This window comes from Saccostrea echinata, unplaced genomic scaffold (assembly GCF_033153115.1).
Source record: "Saccostrea echinata isolate AGI-Se365-2 ecotype Australia unplaced genomic scaffold, CSIRO_AGI_Sech_v1 ptg000036l, whole genome shotgun sequence".
NCBI lineage: Eukaryota > Metazoa > Mollusca > Bivalvia > Ostreida > Ostreidae > Saccostrea > Saccostrea echinata.
Genome location: NW_026889785.1, coordinates 4,330,685 through 4,349,950, shown reverse-complemented (window position 1 = coordinate 4,349,950; position 19,266 = coordinate 4,330,685). Strand labels below are relative to the sequence as shown.

General features: G+C 34.1%; 2 long non-coding RNA genes across 2 annotated transcripts; one reads left to right on the top strand and one right to left on the bottom strand.

The window, feature by feature from the left end:
- Positions 1-5,117: 5,117 nt before the first annotated feature.
- Positions 5,118-9,930, bottom strand: LOC133200053 (uncharacterized). The gene is made up of 3 exons (XR_009722879.1): positions 9,717-9,930; positions 9,287-9,368; positions 5,118-5,708 (listed from the first exon to the last, which is right to left on the bottom strand). It is a non-coding gene; the product is annotated as an uncharacterized LOC133200053 (long non-coding RNA).
- A 4,386-nt stretch (positions 9,931-14,316) lies between these two features.
- LOC133200052 (uncharacterized) lies at positions 14,317-18,221 on the top strand. Its single transcript, XR_009722878.1, has 3 exons — positions 14,317-14,502; positions 15,617-15,817; positions 17,655-18,221. It is a non-coding gene; the product is annotated as an uncharacterized LOC133200052 (long non-coding RNA).
- The last annotated feature ends 1,045 nt before the right edge of the window (positions 18,222-19,266 follow it).

The following is a 19,266-nucleotide window of genomic DNA, read 5'->3' as shown; positions in this document are numbered from 1 at the left end:
TGAATCTGGATCTGATATCTACACAAGTCTTATGAACTATCGCGCATCACCGATTGACGGAATAGAACACTCACCTTCCCAGCTACTCATGAATAGACAGTTGCGTACAAAGATACCAATAACATCGGACATGTTGAATCATAAAGTTGTTGAATCTTGCAAACCTCAACTTATCGCGCGCCAGGAAAAACAAAAACGCTATTATGATCGCCAATCTGCAACTTTGCCAAACATCAACAGAGGTGAAATAATTCGTGTACAGAAAGATTCAAAACACTGGGAACCTGCTATAATGGATCAGAAACTCTCAGACCGATCTTATTTAGTGCGCACCGGTGATAACAAGCTTTATCGCAGAAACCGCAGACAACTGCTCAAAACTGGTGAAACTACCTTGCCATCTGTTGTCCCCGATGACACGTGCACTGAATCAACGTTGGATAAGCCACCGCAGCTACAATCTGACCAAACAGATGCGTCAACCACTCCGCGTCAAGAACCAAGACCACAGCGTACAGTGAGACGACCAAAATATCTTTAGGACTTTGTTTGTACATAAACTGTTAATTAATTGATTCAATGTTTCTAGTGAATTTAATAGTTCTTTAATCTTTCAGAAATGGAAAAGTCCTTAAAAAAGGGAGATGTAATGTTATCACATTTGTCTATTGTAAATGATATAAGCACTGCAAGTTTTATGTATGTTGTAAGCGGCCTAGGATATATTTAGATAAAGTATTGAACGCCATATTGTTGGTTAACATCACAATTTCTTCGGAAAAGATGCAGATAGTGATGTATGATGCAGAATACAATGTGCTTCTCTGCAGTAACATAACTGAATTGTTTATTCCGGGCCCTGCAGGAGTTTGCTTGAGACCAGAAACCATGATCATATTTTGGATGGTTCTCCATTATCGGATGTTCTGCTCAGGGCTACCAATTGAAAAAGGTCCAAATCCTCATGCATATAGATCACATTTCAAGGAACTTGCAGAGGTAAAATGGGACATATATTCAAAGAAACTAGAAAGTGGTGTTGCTGGATTTCCAATAATTGATGAAGAGTGTAACTTTAATGAGGTCTTTTTATACACCATGGATATCATGGATGATGAATAACAATTTAACTTAGTTACCTCTGTGTCAACTCTCATGGCTGATGTTGATATCGAAAATATCTCATCAAATGAAGGACCTCGGGGTAGGGGATTGCAATGCACAAATAATGTTTTGCTCACCTGAGCTGAAAGCTCGATTGAGGTTTTCTGATCACATTTTGTCTGTCTGTCTGTCCCTCTGTAAAATTTTCACAATTTTAACTTCTCCAGATCCACTAAGCCAATTTCAACCAAACTTCCCACATCCTTTGGTGAAGGGGATTCATAAAGGGCCACACTCTTTTCTTAGGGGAAATAATTATGATTTAGTCTTCTCAAGAACCACTAGGACCAGGAAAGATTAAACTCATGTGGAAGCACCCTCAAGTAGTGTAGATTCAAGTTTTTTCAAATCATGATCCCCAGGGGTAGGGTTGGGCCACAGTGGGGTATCAAAGTTTAACATTGGAATACACATGAACAATATCAAGAACCATTGGACAAGGAAAGATCAAACTCATGTGGAAGCATCCTCAGGTAATATAGATTCAAGTTTGTTCAAATCATGACCCCCGGGGTAGGGTTGGCGGCCAGCCGGCCACAATGGGGGTTAACGCTTAATATAGGAATACAAGGAAATTTTTTTTTTAAATCTCAAGAACAGCAAAGCCATGATTGGTCATAGTTATATGAAAGCATCCTCAGGTAGTGTAGATTCATGTTTGTTCAAATCATGATCCCTTGGGCAAGGATTCGGCCATAATGCTTAATTCTTCTGGAGAATATCAAATCTGTGTACATGAAAGCATCCTTGGGTAATGTAGATTTAAGTGTTTTCAAGTCATGACCCCCGGGGATAGAGTGGGGCCACAATGGATGATCAAGGTTTAACGCAGGAATACATTGGAAAAATGGTTAAAATTCTTCTCAAGAACTTCAACAACAAACCCATGATTTATCGTCAATATAACAGCATAAAAAAGTAATGTAGACTCAAATTTGTTCAAATCATGAATAGAGGAGTTACTAAATACCGGTAGGATCATAGTTAAACAAAAGAATATTAAGGCTACCAGTGTATCAATAAAAATTTTTATACCCCCCGCAAACGAAGTTTGGGGGGGTATATAGGAATTTCCTTGTCCGTCTGTCTGTCCGTCCGTCTGTCTGTGCAAACATGTCCGGTCCATATCTTTCTTACGGAGGAACATTAGAATCTACTACTCCACACAAAGATTGCCTATGACCCAAGGGTGTTTCATGACCTTGACCCAAGAGGAGTTTGCTGTGTACGTAGAAGGGTGTGAACTGCAAGGCTGCGAAAATTTCTTCCAGGCATTCGTTCTTTACATTGCGTCAATTTATGTGTTCAATTTAGTATATCCTGGAAAATGGGTGAAATCCCTTAGATTTACTCAAAATGTACTGATTGGGCTGAAGGACCAACAGGGCAAAACTTAATTTGGATAACAGAATTGTCAGTGGTTTAGCTTCACTTAATTTTCTATTGTAAGATGAGCTGGAAGTCCAAACTCCTCCTGTATGCGTCCATTGTTTTACCCTGATGTCCTGATTCATAAGCATGATAATATCTTGAAATATCTTTTTTGTCTTCCTGAGTTTTGAATAACAAATTTTAAAGTGGTATATGAATATGCATGGTTAATATGAGCATCAACAGTCAGATAAACATATTTCATTTCAAATATATTTTTTTTATTCAATCTGTATATTTTAAAAAATAAACTTAAATAGGTATGTGTTGAAATCATGATTTTTATACACATGTTTAAATACAGATATTTAGAAAAATCAGAATTCACATTCAGTTGTGTTGATGTCTTCATGAGGTTTTCATTTTATTGTCATGTTTTCATGCATTTTCAAAAATGAATTATTTCATTGTATTTATTCCCCATTTTATTACATAACTTTCATATCATATTGTGCACTGTTTTGTATAGAGAAGGGATCTGGGATAGGGGAACTTATTTTGTATAAATTTCAAAAAATTTAATCTCCTTTTTTTGTTGGGGGGGGGGGGGGAGGTGTTATTGTAATAATGTTATTGATCCATTCGTAACTAGATACATGTATAAGGGCTATTAAATCAACGTTATACTGTATACTGGTATTTATTTTTTTTTTTGGGGGGGGGGGGGTGGCCTCTTTTTTAATGTTTGAATTAACCTTTGTTTGGCAAATATTATGTTTATTCATAAATAAATGACCGTTCACGGTAGCTCAGTCGGTAGAGCGCTCGCTCTGTGATCGTGAGGTCTCGAGTTCGAATCTCGGCTGCGACTGACCTAAGTCGATAAAAAATGGATAGCAACTGTTCCTTCGCCATGCGCTCGGCACTTTGAAGTGAAAGTTTCGGGTCCTTCGGATGAGGCCTTAAAAAGCGAGGTACCGTGTCACGGCAGGCGTTGGCACGATAAAGATCCCTCACTGCTCAATGGCCCTGAGTGCCGAGTAAAGGTCAAAATTTGAAGCCCTTCACCGGTATATGGTGACGTCTCTATATGAGCAATCTGATTAAAATCAGATCTTTGTTACGCTCCGAAATTCTGATGGTCGCTGTACAAAGATCTGAAGACATCCCATTGAGGGTCACCTCAGAATGAACTTTGTATAAAGTTCACGACCTTATACTAGCCAATGAAAATTTAACTCTTCCGCCAATCAATGATCGGGATATATAAGGGGTATGGTCATAGCGTAAACATGGCGAAATAAGAACGAAGTGAGTGAAGTGCAGATCGGTTCTTTGTATGAAATGAATAACGCGTTAATTATGTTTCATGTGCAAGCAGAAATGCAGAATTCTGCTTCCGATTGGTTATGGGATGTCACTCTCTCAGCTGTTGCAAGTCTATGGCGTGTTGTCCCGTTGTGACACTCAAGACGGAGCACCAGACAGGTGACAGGTCAACAAAATATTTTATCGTGGTAATGATAATGGTCAATCTAGAAAATCTTACACGAAATTTTTTAAATAACATATATTGATCCACGGGCTTTACCTGAATTTTAGGGATTGTCCGATGTCAAAGGCAGTCATAAGTGTAAAGAACATATATTGCATTTTAAAAATAAAGTGACTGTTGACACAAGTTGCATTTAGACTAGCATTTTCATAAAAAACAAGGTATCTTACACACAATAAATGTAGCATTAAAAAGAAAAATGTTATGTTTCTGATTCAATTTCATTAATTATGATACTTGATTTGTAGTTCAATCTTATTTTTATAGTTCTTCTCACATGTATTCATTCTTTTTCTGGTGTGTATACATTACCACCATAATCCTTTTTTTGCACCACTGTTCCATACGGCCTGTCAGTCAATAAAAATTGTAGACCCCCTCCCTAAAATTCTACCCCCCCCCCCCCGGCACATCAAATCATTTTTTGAACTTTCATTGTTTACCATACACAACATGTCAGAGCTTTCTAATTAAAATTTACATACTTTGTTCAAAATTCTTTAAGATTTCCTGCAACACTGCTCCATCAAACAAATCCTTTCCACGTGTTACTTTCTAAAATAATCCCAAGAATTTATCCCTTCCTGCAGCTTAAATTATTCACCTCTGTTTCTATTAATATCTACAGCTAAACATACATGGCATAAAAGACACTTAAGATTGTTATACTTATTTCTGATTACAAATAAAAATAGTTGTTGCCATTGTTGAAAATAATATTTGTAGCAACCATTTCAACCCCTGTCATTTACTTGTTTTTCATTGTTTCAGGGAGCAGTGAATATGATGACAGACCCTGCCAGGCTCTGGTTTTTCAAACAAAACCCATTAATATTCAAACCCGTTTCTGGACTCGGACATTATTCCTGTGTTCTCACATACCCAGGAGGACAATGAACAAGAAAGTTGTTAAACTTGTATTGTGCATGTTTTTCCCCCATTTTAAGCTTGGTGGACTGTCAAGAGAACTATTGTCATACCAATCAAAGTGTATCTATAGACAATAGTAAAAAGTTAGACAGTAGTAAAAAGTTAAAGTTGTTTATTTTCATGAAACTCCAATTTGTACTAAAACAGACTTGCATCAATGAACATTCATTGTTTAGAATACATTCTACAATCATCACACGTGTCAAATGGGAACTGGAGAGACAAGTATGCAATAAAAGAAAGTATTCAATTCGCATTTTTTTTTGAAATATATAATTGTAATAAAAAGTTCTATGAATTATGTTTATCATTACTTATTTAATATTATAAAATTCAGGACCATAATGGCTGCTGACACCGGTGTGATGATTTTTTTTTCATGTAAATCAGAGACAGCTAATGAAAACACATTCAAAATTTCAGGACAATGAGGGCATACATATTTTTTACTGCTGCAAAGTGAAGATCATTATATCTTTATGTTCCTTTTTTTTCATAGGAAGAAATGCTGTCTTTTCTGACTCAGCTTTTCTACTTTCTTCTTGAACCAGATGTAGACCACTGATACAGGAAATAGAGGATACTGTGTTTTCATTTCCCACACAATGGCAATGTATACAGTATTTTGGAGATTAGAGGTTAACATGGCAGACTTTTCTCAACAAAAATAATGCACAGTGTCAGTCACCTAAAAAATATATACATTCTACTTTATTTCAAGGAACATTCAGCATGTACAATGTATTTAAATTTGCAGGTTAATATAGTAACATAACCTTACACTCAGTTAGCATGATACTTAAACAAAAAGTGTGGGTGTGATACAAATGCCCCACCAGGATCCATGTTTTAAATACTTAAATGTGCCTCAAGGATGTGAAAATAATGAAAGGAGATAAGACAAAAGTAGAATATATCATTTTGCTGCTCTTATTTTCTTGGGTCATTTCCTGACTTATAATTTACAAGGACATCATAAAACTATCATGACAGAATAGTGGTAACATAGTCACTGTGGGGGCTAAGAGAATACAAATTTACTTAATATCTTGTCAATGAGTCAGATAAAAGTAAGGCCATTTTTAAGTGTGTGTGTGTTTGTTTTAACTCCACAAAACAGGGAAAAAACAAAATCAGGATTTCTGAAATTGATTCTTTTGGTTAGAATGGCCTAATTAAGGAAGAGATTGCAAGGGTCCATGAAAAAAATCCGCTCTATGAATTTTTCTCATTTTTACATATAATTTGCCTTACGTTAATGGTATCATAATATGAAAATGTCAACCAAGTTCATCAGGGTTATAAGGAAGATATGGTTGCCATGGTAACCACCGTTTTTCAATATTTTGATATTTATGTAGTGGAATTTTAAGTATGCCATACAGGTATCAAAATTGAAACAAATTAAATAATTTTCACCAGATATTAAATAATATGCTTTATATTCATTGAAAATAAAAATTGTATCGGAAACTATTGATAGATGTAGTAATGCCACAGTTGCTTTGGGGAGTAGTCATTGTAAATTTGCAGTAATATTTTCACCCCAAGAGCAGTTTTCAACGTCTTGAAAAAAAAATGCCCAATGAATTTTCCTAAAATTAATATATTTTGTAACAATTATTATAAGTGACTTATGGTTAAAATATGAAGTGGGGTCATCACATTCTTTTTTAAGCTATATGCATTTCAATACCCCCCCCCCCTTCCTAAAATATTAAAAGATTTTATAAATTTTAATCTGATGGTTTGTTGCTGAACGTTTAATATGCATAATCTGTTTAAAAAACTATAGAAAATACGTATAGATTAATAAATATTTTTTTCTGAAAATCTTATGGTGGTTGCTCATTTTATACGTAGAGCAGAATGATAAAAGTATCATGTACCACCTGATACGAACAGAAAGTACACAAAAAGCAATATGCATATATATTTTTTTTAATTTTCCCATCTCCAAAATATTCATTCCGTTATCATATCAATATAGTACATTCTAAACCAGTGCACAGTGGTCCAAGGGCCAAATTGTTCATGCTCTGAACAGTCATCGAGTTCTCTGCACTGTGACTTGGAATCGGAAAGGGGGGGGGGTCACTTGAACACATTTAATGAATAGGTTATTTCAGAGAACTTGTACCTGCAATATATACCGTATATAAAAATCCTAGCTATTATCTTATTTGATAGATTTTAGTGATTTGCTATTTAATATTTACATTTGCAAACATTTTTCCTTCAGATTCATTGCAAGTTAGAAAACAATTCATTTTCTCATGAACTAGGTAAGCCTACACATATCTCCATTGTGACGTCATAATGCCACACTTGACGTCAAAACTATAATGCAAACTGTTTTGTTTCAAAAATAATCGCGTATAAATTTGCGCTTATAAACATGCTCACGCGGGTCATGAAATATGCTGAGGTGAAGCGTCTTTGTTCATGTCCTCCTGAATTTAAAAAAAAATAATTTTTTTTTTTCAAATATATTCCCGTGAGCATGATGAGTTAAAATGTTTTGTTTTTTTAAATGTAACGTTATGTGCTCAAAATAATTTCCTCTCTCTGGTATAACTGGTACCTCCGTAGTACCTCGATTGTCAGAATTAACTCTCTTAGTTTCGTCTGTTATTCTTACACGCGTATTTTTTGCTAGATTTGTGAAGAAACTTTTCTTCTCTGTCATCAGAAGTGTGTTAAGTTTCAATTTTTTACCAAATACGACGCATAAAACATTTTACCACAACAAATGCTTCCGCAATATCTGTGCCGACGATTCATTATTTACATGGTCGATGTAAGAGTTGAAAATGCTAGAGAAGATCTTACTGAGGAAAACAATTTCCTCTGCGATATTTTTAAAAATACGTTCATGTCAAGCATGCGACCTCAAACTGGTCTATACACGTATATATGAAAATCGCATACGTTTATCTGTTCATCCATATAGGCTTATATTCATTATTATCACTTAGAAAATCACGCTGTCTGAATTTAAGCTTCTAGGAAATGAATATCTATTCATAGATGTAGATCCTATAGTAAAGAAACCGAACTCAAATAAAATTCTAATATTTTAAATAAAACTAGAGGACATAAAGAGCCAGACATGAATTAAATTTATTCATGAAATAGATTTCAGTGTTCAGAACTACGGCGAAAAGTAGACGTGTCGAAAGAAAAAAAACACACAGGGATGAAAAAAAAATCTGCGTCGACGCTCACCAGCACTCTGCAAAATCACATCTTTATCTTATTCTTTCTCTGTTTTAAAAATATTGCCACGAAGACCTTTTGTCACGGGCGTAATCATAATCACGCTCCTTATTCAGCTGTTATTCCGGAAATGGTTACCGTTAATCTTCTTTTTTTACACATCACATTAGTCGATCACGTGATGCCTTGCAATCGCTTCCTTAATATATCAATTTTTAGCTCGCCTGAGCTGAAAGCTCAAGTGAGCTTTTCTGATCACCCATTGTCCGTCCTCCGTCCGTCTGTCTGTCTGTCCATCCGTCTGTATACTTTTCATATTTTCAACTTCTTCTCAAGAACCACTGGGCCAATTTTAACCAAACTTGGTACAAAGTATCATTGGGTGAAGGGGAGTTTAAATTGTTAAAATAAAGGGCCAATTCCCCTTACAAGGGGAGATAATCAAGAAAAGACAAAAATTGGATGGGGTCATTAAAAAATCTTCTTCTCAAGCACCACTGGGCCAGAAAAACTGAAACTTATGTGGAAGCATCCTGGGATAGTGTAGATTTTAAATTGTTAAAATCATGACCCCCAGGGGTAGGGCGGGGCCACAATAGGGAATCCAAGTTTTACATTGAAATATGTAAGAAAAATCTTTTAAATTCTTCTCAAGAACAACCTGGCCAGAAAAACTGAAACTTGTGTGGATGCATCCTGGGGTAGTGTAGATGCTAAATTGTAAAAATCATGACCCCCGGGGGTAGGGCGGGGCCATAATAGGGAATCCAAGTTTTACATTGAAATATGTAAGGAAAAATCTTTAAAAATCTTCTCAAGATCAACTGGGCCAGAAGAACTGAAACTTATGTGGAAGCATCCTGGGATAGTGTAAATTTTAAATTGTTAAAATCATGACCCCTGGGGGTAAGGCGGGGCCACAATAAGTATTACAAGGGGGGAATCTGGTAAAGAACATGGCTAAAGTTACTCAGGTGAGCGATGTGGCCCATGGGCCTCTTGTTAGATTTTACAAATGATAAGTATGTGTATGTGAAAAATTATTACATTTTATAGTATGTGCACCACAAATCTTCCAATCCTTTCAGAAATTCTTGCAGGCATGGTGAAAACTCAGCTAATGTTTCACCTACAACATTAATAATAACAAACATGAATTAAACAAACAATATGTAAGTTTAAAGTACTTTCAATTTGAATTTGTTAGGATGAGATTAATTAAAGATCGAGAATGGGGTAAGAATTACAAGAACAGAAGTAAAAAAAAAATTAAAACCTTGCATATTTTTTTTTGTCATGAAGTTATATAATTTAGGGATGACTGTTGTGTCATTATAATAGGAAGTACGTGTATTTAATCATCAAGGCAACCGAGGTGATTTAAATGACGTAAATGCAAGCTTTAGAAGCTGTTTAGACAATTGTGTGAACTCTGTAATCGTAACTCATACGAAAAAAAATTCAACATTAAACTTACATTTCCATCGTAGATCTGACACCTGATCTGAAGTTTTCTCGCATTGTTTTTGGAATCATGATCATCTCAAACTTTCGGCAAACTTTCAGAGTCGGAGGGAACAGACACATATTGCACATCTATCAAAATCTTCCGCATGGTCACTTTTCCTCCACTGTTTATATTTCTTTGCATCCATATCGATCAATAAACAACGCAAATGTTGCTCAGATGAAAAATTTCAACAATGTCATGGGCGCCGCCATTGCGTATTTTCGGAACTCGTTTTCTTCGGAATGTTTCGCGTAAAGCACATCCAAAGAATCTGCCAGCGGCGTTTTCATTGGATAATCCAAAGTTCATTCTGAGGTGACCCTCAATGGGATGTCTTCAGATCTTTGTACAGCGACCATCAGAATTTCGGAGCGTAACAAAGATCTGATTTTAATCAGATTGCTATATGAGTGAAAAATTCTCGAATGGGACGTAAAACAACATACAATCAATCAATCAATCATAAATAAATGAAAAATTTTCAGATGTGAATAATGTTATTTTTATCTGCATTAATGTTATTTTTATCTGCATAAAGTTTTTTTTTTTTTTGTCTTTACTTACATATGTTAAATAATCAGTGAAAATTCACGAAAGACAAGAAGTAAACTGAAAAGTAAATTTTACTAGTTTGTGAAAGTAAAACATACTATTCAGTTAGTAAAAATTACTATCCAAAACTTGTGAACAGATAACAATTGAATTGGTAAAATTTACTTTTAAATAGTAGAAGTACAAGAAACCTAGCAAAATTTAGTTAAGTAAATAGTGATTGTATGGACAGTAAATTTTACTATTATTTTTTATTACAATTTTTTTTTCAATGAAGGATTACAACCCCCTCTGCACGTAAAAGATCGATTTTGTTTTCGAAAAAGAGTAGGCTCACCGGGACCGCCAGAGAAACCCAAAATATCTTTCAAACCTGAACATTTCACCGCAAAAATTTGGCTGAAATTTCGCCGACTCGGCGTTAAACAACATCAATCATAAAAACATCAAATTATCTTTCATTGCTTCAGAAGTTGCCATTGTTGCTTGTATCATAGCTGCGGTTTTTTGCTTTGATGTTCACTGTGTTTTTTTTTGATACACCATGACTAACTGTGCTCTAACAACCATGCTCTCTCAAGATAGAACACGCCAGGGTACTGATGCAACAATTCCAACTTTTCATTGATAAAGAAAAAGAATATAAACAAAGTAACTGACTTTATAAGCAAAATACAAACACATATAAACATAGTGAAGGTATACCTTTCCTTAGGTCTACATAAAAAGTTCTAAATTTTGTACGTCAATTTTTAAATCCAAAATAGAATTCACCCAAGCACATTTTAAATGAATGTCTGCGTCTCAGCGTAACAAACCACACACAATGTGGTACAGGGAGTGAGGTGGATATTCCTAGTTTTCTAATTCCAACACAAATCGCTGCATCTAGTTATTTAGAGGATCGCTGTTAATCTTGGTCAAAAGTGGACATTTTCCCGTGCCGCACGCCACTCCTTGATTGGCTTGAACGTTTAAATTAATATATTGCCCATTTAGTATTTTTGCGAGTGTTAGGATTTTTTATTACTCTATCAAACGCTGAATGGATCGGACATATGTACAAACCGTTTATTTTGCGTTTTTGTCTCGACCTCGGGACTGGCGAAATTAACGCACTCATCTCAGTCTTCACCAGGATCATGTCTAAAATAGGTTCAAATTTTACTTCCGGTAGATGAAACATCATTATAATACTTCCCAAAGAATCTTCAACCTGTATCTGGTTTCCTAACTGATCTAAAGAATTTTCCTTCAAAATTTCGGTTTCCGTGTCTAGTCAAGAATTGCGAAAGCATAAAATCACAAACGTCATCCATGGCGTTCAGAATTGAATGGACAGCGCGCTATAGTTTTCGAATCACGTGCTCTTTTTTCATTGGTCACATTAAATGGTATGGTGAAATTTTGATAGATCATTGGTAACTCAGTGCATGAGAATATAGTTGATCACGTGCTATTAAAGTGAAACTGATAGATCATGGGTAACTCAATACCTGAGAACAATGATACAAAACATATAGAGTACCTTTTAACTCGTCTGATATCTGAAGATACACTCGTTAAAAGGTACTCTATATATTACTTGTAGAAGCCTGGTCATCACACTAGTGTCAAATGTATTTACAAGAAATGCCAGCTTTGTCAACGTTCAAATTGAAAAGAAGGTTGCATTTAAAAACACAGATTGCATATCTGTCCTCACAACTACAAACTTAATTGAAAACAGCTGTCTCCGTTTAAGGCAAAATTGTCTTAGTAAGTGCTGTTAATATTTAATGCAGCAATGTCCTATTAAAAATGTATATGTATTCTTAAATGTATATGTATTCTTAAATTATTGTATAATCAATATATGATTTAAATGTGTTATTAATTTAGGCAGGGAAATCCACCAAAAAGAGATTAACAGGAGAGGAAGTGCCATTCAACAGACTGAAACTAAAGGACACTTCTGGAGTTATTATGGTGCCTTGTGAAGAGATTTTGCCGACAGTCTTGTTGTAGAGTGGAGCTATGTAGTTTTACACAACTTTTAACAACACAGATATTTGACCGGAAAACCCAGTCTCAAAAACCAGTCCAAGTCTGCTCTAGAGGTACTTTTCAAATTTAATGCATTTTAATTATTTTCTGTAAGTTAATACAAATATTTTATACATGACAATTAATAACATTCCTTATTGCATCTTACAAAATTCATTTGATACCCAAGTATACTTTTTGCAGGGGGTATCGTTCAATATCCAACTATTTTTGTCAATAAGATTTCACTTTACCAGAGAAGAAGGGAAACTGTGTTATAAATTCGGACCTAGAAGAATCCATTTTGAGGGACCTCTCTTCTGCCAGAATTTCTAGTTCCTCTAGACCTTCCCCATATTTTATGCAGGCATCCTTTATACCCCCATGCCCACACAAAACTTTATGTCCCTCATCAGTCTCCATTCTTTCTCTTTCACTTCTGCACTCCTTTTACTTCTTGCCCTCTGAAAGGGAATTAAGAATAAGATTATATTTTAGATTTAAGCCTATCAGACCGTCTTAGCAACGTTTCTGTTGCCTCCATTGATTCCCTCCCCTGGGAGCATAGTGGGTATTTATACTTGTCAATGCACTCTGCCATTTCTGGTGAGACATATAAACTGGGGAAACGGTTGAAAATGTATCAGCTACGAAAAGGTAAAAGGTAAAAATCGCCGATATCTAAAAATCTAAGCGTGAAAAGAACTTGAAGTAAAAGGGTAAGAGCACAGGATCTTAGGGTCTGACGATGTAGGAATGGAATAAGGACAGATGCCGGCCTGAATCGAAATCGCTGAAAAAACTCAGTCCCGGTCATAATTCCTGTCCACCAGTGAGCTACACGTTGACGATGTGAATCTACTTTTGTCTTGTGATTATATCAATTAATAAGACAAATGGGATATATTTAATTAATTGGAATCTATGAATTTTCAGAATGTTTAACTCCACATTTTTGAGGTTGGGGAGTCCAGAAGTATTGTGAGCAAGTTCTCATCAACTGGACTTACTCTAAATTATCTTGAACCAGCCTTCCTTGATATAGCAGTAATAACTGTTAGGCTGAGCACTCTTTGAAGATTAAAAAGGATAAAGTCATTAAGATTATAAAATCACAGATCTCCAAAAGATAGGACGTGGAGACTAAAAATGATTCAATTGTAAGAATTCTTTTTTTAACCATTTCATAAATAAAAAATGTTTTCCTTGTTTTGAATAGCGAAGAAATAGGTTCGTGTATGTGTGTCTGTCTTTTAGGGTTTGTGTATTAGGGTGTGTATGTGTATTAAGTGTATGGAAAGATATTCAACATTTTACATGCCATTTAATTTGAAGGGAGTAAGAGCTGGTTAAACCCCGATTTTATTTTCGCAAGCCAATTTACATTTCTTTATTTTACGAACTTATAGCACCATTTTCAAATAATTGAGCTGTACTTTTGAGAAGTTTAAGAAGTTTAATATTTATCTATTTGAATTCATAATTAAAAATGTTCAATTTAATCAATTTAAAAAAAAAAAAAATTCTACATAGCAAAAGAAACCTCTAAAATAGTACCATTTTATATTCTAAAATCATGTTTACGGAAAAGGATACCATTCTTGGCTATCTTTTGCATCTCCCTTTAAGAGGTCTATGTGCACTTTTCATCTTTTTGTCTTACAAATCTTTTGTTTTTTTTTAAATAGTTGTGCTTTGTATTTAAAACAATACAAGGCAAATGTTTCAACAATTTTAAGGACGTATGGTAGTAACGATTTTGAATCCACCGCGCAACTCCGAATGACGTAAATGAATCGTATGTCGTTCATCTCTTTAGTAGAGTTGGGAAAAAAATTTACAATGCAACTTATTTTAAAGATATACTTGATATAAAATCATATAAAATGTGACTAAAATTTCATTGGATTCAAACTAAAAACAAGTCGAGGTAATTTTACGACTTATCTTACTTTTCGGTAATGTAAACAAAGCGGATGTTTCGAAAAGAATGAAATGCGGAGAAAACGAGGATTTTCATCAACCAAATCTATTCAGCGGTACAGCAAGGCTTCGTTGACTCAAAAAAAGGCGATGGTGAGCTGCGTCTGACTGAAAATTACTGTGCAAAGATTAAACCCATCATTCGAATCACAAACGCATGACAACTCTAGCCTAGCAAAAACGATCTGCCCAGGTTTGTCTCTAGTATTTGACACCATTTAACTAACATTACCTCAGATTCAGTAAAAGTGATTGTGGCTCAGCAAAATACCGGTATTAGATAAGATATATATATATATATATATATATATATATATATATATATATATATATATATATATATGAGTGAACTGGGTACTTTTTTCTGAATTGGGGGCATGAGTGAACACACAACATTATAAATTAGTGACGATTCATGTTAAAGTTTTTAAAAAAAAACAAAAAAAAAAAACAGAGATTTTGAGATTAAAAATTGTTATATTCTTCCTTAGTTGTTGTTTACAATATAGATTTGAAAAAGGGATAAAGAGCACTACACTATATTATAATAAAAACAATAGCACTGGTTACCAGTGCACACATGAGGGGGTAATTTACATGATATATATACAATTCTGTTTTGTAATTTATTTTTATATTGTGTGACATGATTGCATTCCAGAATGTTGGTGAATAAAAATTCAAAAATTTATTGATGTTATTCAGGTGCGCTTGATTTTGGAAAAACGTTTCGAGTTTCATGTACTCTATCATGTCTACATGTATGTATTGATGCTTTTACATTTAGCAAACATAGAAAATATATTAAAAGAAACAATAATTTATTATAAATGTCAAGTCATATGAGACACAGTTATAACTCAATGAAATTTGAAGGTAACCAGATGCAAGGTGTTGGACACTGTCTAGACAATATTTTCTTCCAAAACATACTAGATAAAAAATTCACTACACTACAACTAACCTTACCACTAAATTCTTTGGCCTAAAACAGGACTTTTCTTTTTATTAAGATTATTTCTTTCCTTATTTATTTCCAAGTTATGTTGATGGTGGAGTGTCTGAATTGCAATTTTGACTATAATCATTTTTTTAATTGAATTTTCTTTTGAGTTCATGAAAGCTAAAAGCATCAATACATATTATAGAGTATGTGAAACTCAATCATAATCATGTACACCACACAATATGAAAATAAAATAAAACACTCATTTTGTATGTACTGCATCTACATTTACATATATGCAGTGATAGGGAAGAAATCTCAGCTATATAGATTTAGTAGTACATGTATATTATTTGAATAGGTATCCCTAATATTGTGGACATTGAACATGAAGTTGAGATGGAACAGGATCTGGAACCCTTAATATCTGCTATCTGGAAACTTGGAAGGAGGGTTATGGAACTGGGGGTGATATGACAGATGCTCTAAAATGTCCATGCCATTTCAGCAGCTCTTTCATGCTGTGAATATCCTAACTTATGGATCATCAGCTATCATTAAGGTACATTTACATTTGTCAAAATGTTAGGCTGTGGTGTTGTTAGGCAAAATTGTTTCCACTTTCACAACCCATTGAACCGACCCTATTTTGTAGCTGACCCTAATTTTTTAAAATGCTTTTTCAAGAAAAATATGAATATTCATTTTAAATTCCCCAATAATAGCATGTATAAAAAATTTCCACCATAAATAAAACACTATTTCTTTGACTTCCAGTCTATGCAAAAGACATCGGACCGTCAGACCTGACTGATGTGCAGTGCCTCTGGTCCGATGCGTCATTTTTTACACCGTACCAGAATGTCCGATGTGTCTATGTCCAGTTTTGAGCATTGTTATTTTGATGGGGAGTCATGTAAATGTTTGTTATAAGTAAAAAATTTCTCACAAATCCAAATACGTAAATGAAGGTGATTAAAACCCTATGAACCATCTACAGTACTATGCGGGAGCAATACCTTGTAAAAGAAAAGGTGTTAGGCTTATTACTCTGCATTTTCACGTGTTTCACTTTTTTACATTAGGTTTTTTGGTCCAACAAAAATTGATTCGGTCCTGTGTGTTCATTGATTACACAGGACCCAATGTCCTGTGTGGTCCAAAAAACTTTCGCATAGACTGGACATCAGTGTTACTTGGTTGTTTTATTTAAAAAAGTCCACACAAAAAAAAAAAATTAAAAATATGCCTACCAGTACCTACCACTACTCTAAATTTTTCCAGCATGAACATGATAAAAGTGGAAACAAAGCAGGTTTAACCAATCATTTTTCTTGGCTTTACTTACTAGATTATTTTCTTTGATAATTGGCTAGATTTCACAATTAGTAAGCAAGTAAATTGTATTTTATACATGTAGTGATATATTACAGTATGAAGAAAAACATAAAAATACATATAATCAGTCAGTTAGACCTATGTGTCACTTTTAGACAAATACATGTACATCATAGTTGATACCCATGACAAGTTTTAGATAAAGTTGAAAGTACCATATGTAGTGATGTAATGATTAATCGATTAAATCAATTATCTAATCGAAATGGTCCCCAATTATAGATAATCGATTACTCAAAATATTAGTTAAAAGCAAATTATTCCTTTAATTTTTGATTCATTCTTCTTTGAATTTAACTAAATCCTAAATAATAATCTAATAAATGAACCCAATGATACAAACTATTTCAAAAATGTATTTTGGAAATCACTCCAGAATTTCTAAACAATTTATTCTACATTTGAAATTGAAGAAATATAATATTTGAAATTAATCAATTTTTTTTTCGATTATAGTGCATCCCATTATTCCAATAATCAATTATGAAAAAAATCCCAATTTCCCATCACTAACCATATGCAAGAATTGTAACTGTTTGATGAATACTAACTGGTATATTAGGTTTGACATTAAATATTATGAATTATACATAAATACAAACATACTTAATTATTGTTTATTTATAGTATCATAGGGACATACAACTTGTATGTTTCATAGTTAAACTTATTAAACATTTCATGTTTGAAATAAAGCCAACAGGTTTAGGTATGTGAAATCACTAACTGCCCATATACATGTAACAAGTTTATTGATGCAGACCTCTAGTAAAAAAAAAGGGGGGGTGCAACTGACATCTTAATGAAAATTTACTCTATAGCCAAATACTATTCTCAGAAAAAAAGTTAGGAGGACAGACCCCCCCCCCAACACACACCACAACCATTCTGTAGGCCTGTATTGACAAGATCAGGTGGACAAGATCATTTGATTGTTATTAAAATGAAAATTATTTTATCACCTGAACTAATAACTAAAACAAGATTATTGTTTCTTACAGAGAGCGGGAACATCATGATCATATCAGCAATGAGACGAGAAAAGTTTTCAACTTTTTCCACAAAGAACAATCAATAAACAGGCAGACAAAATTACAGGTCTAAAAATAAATGGAATGAAGGTGTACAATAACAAGTGAACATAGAAGTTTCTCTTGCAACAATCAGAATTAGACTTAAGTTTTGAGTAACGACAAGAAAAGTGTAGTCACTGGATACACTATCATTTCCTATGATGTCCCAGTATTATTGAATGCAGTTTAAAACTGGCATTGCCAACATATTCGATATGGAGTTATTGATGGAAGATGTGAATTGAAAACTGTGTGTGACTCGTTATAAAAAGTGAAGTGGATTCTATCTCAGAATGCAGACTTTTTCAGTTGAAAGACCCCAGAGTTTTATATGAAAAGAGTCATATATCTTCAGTCTGTTTGAAATGTCCATGACATCAGTTGTGGATACATTATTGGTGTTATCAGAATTTGCCATGTCTGTAGCATCATTTTTAGATACAATGTCAGTGTTTGGTACTAAATGTAATAAGTTTTCATAAATTCAAATTTGGTCAAATTACAAATTATTTTTCTTTTTTTTTTTTAATTGTAGATAGAGCAAATAAGTTTTCAATATGTTAATGTATTTTGATTCTCATGAATTTTGCAATATTAAATACATTTCATTATAAGAATTATTTCATTACTTTATCATTATATGAACAGATGCTAAATACACTGCATGTAAAAAAAAGAGTAGAACCTGGGAAATTCATCTTCCTTATTTTTAACAAGGTTTTCCTTTGGAAAAATGATGAAAATGGCACACAAGGACTGCTAATGACCTTGACTCAAGATCCTTTGATCAAGTTAAATGTCATTTTAAGAAAAACATTGAATTCCTGTATTTTGTATGGAGAACATGAGATGCTCATACTGATCATAAATATTGCATATAACCTAAGGTTACATGTATGTATTGAGTAACTGACCTTGACTCAAGGTCATTCCAGCAAGTTCAAGGCTTCTGGCAGAAAAGGTGTGTTATTTGTACCTGGTCTATTACTCTCAAATGGAGGCTAATTGGTAGTTGATACTTGACACAAAAATTGCTTATCACTCAAATCTGTGTCATAATCTGACCCAATGTCATGAATGTATAATCTCCTACAACTTTCTTGTATTAATAATCTCCCGTCCCTCATGCATATGGTTACATTGAGGAGGTAATAAGCTGCCTCACGTCATGTACTGTAAGTTTTTATCTTCATTTATAAGCTCCTGTCAGTGTGTGAGAGTTATGTCAGGTGCAGTATTACAAAGCTGCTCAAGCCCGTAGAATGCTGGGGGGACCTACTTTTTCCGAGTATAGTAGTTTGCTATAGTGATTGCCTCCACCCCCCCCCCCCATCCCCACCCCGTCGTTGCTACAAGGTCAAGCACTGTCAATTTCCACGAAATGGACATTTAATTAGTTTGGTTTCTTTTTTTTTTTTTTTTTTGCCCATCAGATTATTTTGGGAAGTAGCCCCTCCCCCTATTTTTGGTGAGTTTAGTTTTTTTTTTTTTTCTTTTTTTTTTTTTTTTTTTTGCTTGACAGATTTTTTTGGGGGAAGGT